Source organism: Pseudophryne corroboree, chromosome 2, assembly GCF_028390025.1.
Source record: "Pseudophryne corroboree isolate aPseCor3 chromosome 2, aPseCor3.hap2, whole genome shotgun sequence".
Classification (NCBI taxonomy): Eukaryota; Metazoa; Chordata; class Amphibia; order Anura; family Myobatrachidae; genus Pseudophryne; species Pseudophryne corroboree.
The window spans coordinates 369,011,503-369,017,502 of record NC_086445.1 but is presented as its reverse complement, the minus strand read 5'-3'; the positions used below and the strand labels follow the sequence as shown (position 1 = coordinate 369,017,502).

The 6,000-nt window shown below is 42.4% G+C and overlaps 1 long non-coding RNA gene across 1 annotated transcript in view; it reads left to right on the top strand.

Annotated features, from left to right (window-relative positions):
• Positions 1–1,148: 1,148 nt before the first annotated feature.
• Positions 1,149–6,000, top strand: part of LOC135050814 (uncharacterized) — a 41,401-nt gene continuing 36,549 nt past the window's right edge. The window contains exon 1 of the long non-coding RNA XR_010241841.1: positions 1,149–1,235. This is a non-coding gene — a long non-coding RNA (uncharacterized LOC135050814). The remainder of the gene's footprint in view (positions 1,236–6,000) is intronic.

The window sequence follows — 6,000 nt, the reverse complement described above, 5'->3', positions numbered from 1 at the left end:
ACTATGGTCACATACATTTAATTGTATAGGATTGTTTGCCATACAAACACATTTGATATTTTAAATGTGATAGTTAGGGGAATTGGTTACCTGCCATCAAGAAACAGCACAAATGTTAAAGTATCTAGCTCATGACTCAGGGAAAATAAAATTATATAATGTGGAGTTATAATTGTGATGCTCCTTGTATATGTTTGTATATTGGTACGTCAGGCTTTGCTTTTCCAAACACTATACATATTCATTTTGGGCCTGATTCATGTTTGTAAGTAAAGCAAAAAAGCTAGCAACTGTGCAAAACCATGTTGCACTGCAGGTGAGGCAGTTGTAACGTGAGATTTGGATGGGGTGCGTTCAAACTGAAATTTAAATTGCAGTGTAAAAATAAAGCAGCCAGTATTTACCTGCACAGAAACAATATAAACCACCCAAAACTAAATCTCTCTACGCATGTTGCATCTGCCCCACTTATACTCACATACTGGTAAACTTACAGCTAATATAAGCATGAAATCAACCTAAACCTTTTATATCCCTTGCTGTATTTATTATGTACTCATGATCCAAACTAAAAATAAATAAATAAATAAATAAATAAATAAATAAATAAAAGGCATCTATTTTGTACCATTAAGTGCTCTACTTGAAATATCCACAGAGCAGAAGAGTTAAATAGCAAACATGATCAGACTCATACACAAAGGCAGTATAGCAATCCATCATTATATGTCATTAGACGGAACTGCAGAAGTTTCAAATTATAGAACCCAGCAAGTGGAAATCAATTACTGCACATATGTGCACTGCTCCTCGAGTGCCGTAGTGTAAATGAGCATTGCACAGTCAAGCCAATAGGCAGTAAGAATGCTTTCAACTAAAATCAAAATACAAGAGGCAATTCAAAATGCACATTTATGATGATCAACTACTGTAAAAAATGATTGCATGGGATTGTTATAATGTAGAAGGAGGGCCTGAGAACGCTGATCATTTGTCTGGGAAAGAACACTGGTGTCTGGAAGGAAATTACAAAGCCTCAGGAAGGACACAGAGACTGGGTCTAAAATGTGCATTGTGCCTGTAATGGTAAGCTAACATTGTTTTTGTTTTATTAGTGCTTTCATTTCTATGTTCTGTGAAACCAAGAATATTTTATTCTTTTTTTTTTTTCCCATAGGAAACCAACAAATGCAACTTCACACTTCTAATCTGCAGGATGAAGCAAATGGTTAAAGGTAAATTCACTTGACCAGGAATATATTGTGTACATTGTTTTCATAACTGAAATGAGGTCACCTCTGATTGGGGTCTGGTGGTTTAGTGGCTGCGGAAACTCTAATTATATGCCGAAGCATATTGCACTGTCCGCCTCAATTTACCATGCAGGGACTAACCCTCCTTCCCTGGTGGTCCCTATTGCCAGGTATAGCTACCGCCATTGTATTTTGTCACCCACTAGCCATGCAAATCAATGTTTTTTACTGCTTGGTAAATTGACTATGGTCACTTTAACCATAGTGGTCTATGGGGTCAACAGTAAGTATTGCAGAATAGGTTACCATCAGCATTCTGCAGGCTTCCCCTTTCGTTATATTGGGAAGCAGAGAAATAAACTTTTCCCGCAATTTCTGATTCAGTTTTATTTTATTCATGCTTCTTAAATCGACCCCATAGATTTGTACAACTTATAACTAAGGAGTCTATTCAAGAAGCAGTGAAAAGCGTGGAGAAAAGTACCAGTGGAGAAGTTCCCTACGGCCATGGGTAACTTGTCTGTTTCTCCATTCTTTTCACTGCTTCATGAATAGAACCCTAAAAGCCTCACTTTGAACTTAAATGGCATACAGTGTCTGAGTAGTTCCAGGAATAGGAGCCAAGCAAGGAAGTAGAGAAGTAAAAGTTCCAATTGGAAAGGTCAGAGTTTAAAGAAAATGGGAGAAGAGACATAGGAAACGTGAAGTTCCAGAGCCTGACTACAAGAGAAGAGCAGCTAGAGCTGTGTAGTGATGTGCACCGGAAATTTTTCGGGTTTTAGGTTTTGGTTTTGGGTTCGGTTCCGCGGCCGTGTTTTGGGTTCGAACGCGTTTTGGCAAAACCTCACCGAATTTTTTTTGTCGGATTCAGGTGTGTTTTGGATTCGGGTGTTTTTTTCAAAAAACCCTAAAAAACAGCTTAAATCATTGAATTTGGGGGTCATTTTGATCCCATAGTATTATTAACCTCAATAACCATAATTAACACTCATTTCCAGTCTATTCTGAACACCTCACACCTGACAATATTATTTTTAGTCCTAAAATTTGCACCGAGGTCGCTGGATGGCTAAGCTAAGCGACACAAGTGGCCGACACAAACACCTGGCCCATCTAGGAGTGGCACTGCAGTGTCAGGCAGGATGGCCCTTCCAAAAAATACTCCCCAAACAGCACATGACGCAAAGAAAAAAAGAGGCGCAATGAGGTAGCTGTGTGAGTAAGCTAAGCGACCCTAGTGGCCGACACAAACACCTGGCCCATCTAGGAGTGGCACTGCAGTGTCAGGCAGGATGGCCCTTCCAAAAAATACTCTCCAAACAGCACATGACGCAAAGAAAAAAAGAGGCGCAATGAGGTAGCTGTGTGAGTAAGCTAAGCGACCCTAGTGGCCGACACAAACACCTGGCCCATCTAGGAGTGGCACTGCAGTGTCACGCAGGAAAGCCCTTCAAAAAAATAATCCCCAACCAGCACATGACGCAAAGAAAAAAAGAGGCGCAATGAGGTAGCTGTGTGAGTAAGCTAAGCGACCCTAGTGGCCGGCACAAACACCTGGCCCATCTCACGCAGGATGGCTCTTCCAAAAAATACTCCCCAAACAGCACATGACGCAAAGAAAAAAAGAGGCGCAAGCTCTTCCCGTCCAGTGTTGGGAAGGTCAGGCATCGCAACCAACACAATTGGACTCTCCTTCGGGATTTGTGATTTCGAAGAACGCACAGTTCTTTGCTGTGCTTTTGCGCAAGTCTTTTCTTTTTTCTAGCGAGAGGATGAGTGCTTCCATCCTCATGTGAAGCTGAACCACTAGCCATGAACATAGGCCAGGGCCTCAGCTGTTCCTTGCCACTCCGTGTCGTAAATGGCATATTGGCAAGTTTACGCTTCTCCTCAGACTCTTTTAATTTTGCTTTTTGGGTCATTTTTTTACTGATCTTTTGTGTTTTGGATTTTACATGCTCTGTACTATGACATTAGGCATCGGCCTTGGCAGACGACGTTGATGGCATTTCATCGTCTCGGCCATGACTAGTGGCAGCAGCTTCAGCACGAGGTGGAAGTGGATCTTGATCTTTCCCTATTTTTTTAACTCCACATTTTTGTTCTCCATATTTTGCGCACAACTAAAAGCCACCACAGGTATACAATGTAGATGGGTGGATAGTATAGTATTATATTACTTATGGACGACGAGTGATGACACAGAGGTAGGTACAGCCGTGGCCTACCGTACTGCTGCTTATATATATAATATACTGTATAACGGACCTGGTGGACACTGTCAGCAGACTGCTAAACTAGTATGAAGAAAAAAAAACCACCACAGGTATACAATGTAGATGGATGGATAGTATAGTATTATATTACTTATGGACGACGAGTGCACTGACGACACAGAGGTAGGTACAGCCGTGGCCTACCGTACTGCTGCTTATATATAATATACTGTGTAACGGACCTGGTGGACACTGTCAGCAGACTGCTAAACTAGTATGAAGAAAAAAACAGCAACACAGGTATACAATGTAGATGGATGGATAGTATAGTATTATATTACTTATGGACGACGAGTGCACTGACGACACAGAGGTAGGTACAGTCGTGGCCTACCGTACTGCTGCTTATATATATAATATACTGTATAACGGACCTGGTGGACACTGTCAGCAGACTGCTAAACTAGTATGAAGAAAAAAACAACAACACAGGTATACAATGTAGATGGATGGATAGTATAGTATTATATTACTTATGGACGACGAGTGACGACACAGAGGTAGGTACAGCCGTGGCCTACCGTACTGCTGCTTATATATATAATATACTGTATAACGGACCTGGTGGACACTGTCAGCAGACTGCTAAACTAGTATGAAGAAAAAAAAAACTACACAGGTATACAATGTAGATGGATGGATAGTATAGTATTATATTACTTATGGACGACGAGTGCACTGACGACACAGAGGTAGGTACAGCCGTGGCCTACCGTACTGCTGCTTATATATATAATATACTGTATAACGGACCTGGTGGACACTGTCAGCAGACTGCTGAACTAGTATGAAGAAAAAAACAACAACACAAGTATACAATGTAGATGGATGGATAGTATAGTATTATATTACTTATGGACGACGAGTGACGACACAGAGGTAGGTACAGCCGTGGCCTACCGTACTGCTGCTTATATATATAATATACTGTATAACGGACCTGGTGGACACTGTCAGCAGACTGCTAAACTAGTATGAAGAAAAAAAAACCACCACAGGTATACAATGTAGATGGATGGATAGTATAGTATTAAATTACTTATGGACGACGAGTGCAATGACGACACAGAGGTAGGTACAGCCGTGGCCTACCGTACTGCTGCTTATATATATAATATACTGTATAACGGACCTGGTGGACACTGTCAGCAGACTGCTAAACTAATATGAAGAAAAAAAAACACCACAGGTATACAATGTAGATGGATGGATAGTATAGTATTATATTACTTATGGACAACGAGTGCACTTTACGACACAGAGGTAGGTACAGCCGTGGCCTACCGTACTGCTGCTTATATATATAATATACTGTATAACGGACCTGGTGGACACTGTCAGCAGACTGCTAAACTAGTATGAAGAAAAAAAACAAAACACAGGAGTGTTTTTCAGGCAGACAAACGTATACTGGACTGGTGGTCACTGTCAGCAAAACTGTGCACTGTACTCCTGCTATAACTGCTCCCCAGTCCCCACAATTAGGCAGTGTGAGCAGAGCAGTGCACTCAGCACAGATATATCATGCAGCAGTGCAGCACACTGAGTGAGCACAGATATGGTGGTCGGAGCGTTTTTTTCAGGCAGAGAAACAAAGGATTAAACTCACTGGTGGTATAATCAAAACCCTGCACTGTACTCCCTAACAGCTGCTCCCCGTCCCCAATCCTCCCCACAATTATAACTAACTAAGTCACTCTGTGTTTTACTATAACGGAGAGGACGCCAGCCACGTCCTCTCCCTATCAATCTCAATGCACGTGTGAAAATGGCGGCGACGCGCGGCTCCTTATATAGAATCCGAGTCTCGCGAGAATCCGACAGCGGGATGATGACGTTCGGGCGCGTTCGGGTTAACCGAGCAAGGCGGGAGGATCCGAGTCGCTCGGACCCGTGTAAAAAAAAGGTGAAGTTCGGGCGGGTCGGATTCCGAGGATCCGAACCCGCTCATCACTAGTACCCAGTGACATTGTCAGTGATGAAACATGGTGGGGCAGCCGGCATCGGAAAGTGAATACACACTTGCCTTTGCAGGCAGCGATGGAACTATGGCCATGTGGCATTAGACAGCATGCCAGTAGGCCCTGTATGCAGGAACGATGGAGGATGTCACTGACGACGTGTGTGAGCATGCATCGTTAGCAACATAGAGGGTACACACTAGATGATGTGCGCAATATGTTGGACAACATATCGTCTAGTGTGTACCCAGCACTTAGTGTAATTTAAGTGTTCACTAGATGTCACATTACAGTGCCCCCAGGTCATGTTATGCCACACTACAGTGCCTTCACTTCATATAGTGCCACATTACAGTGCCCCTGATCATATTATGTAACATAATTCCTTCCAGTTCATTTTATACCACATGACCAGGTCCAGGGGCACACCTAGATATCTTACAGGCCTCAAGACAAGTTTGTAAGGGCACTTATGTAGCACCCAATGGTGAAAAATGTATACAACACAAC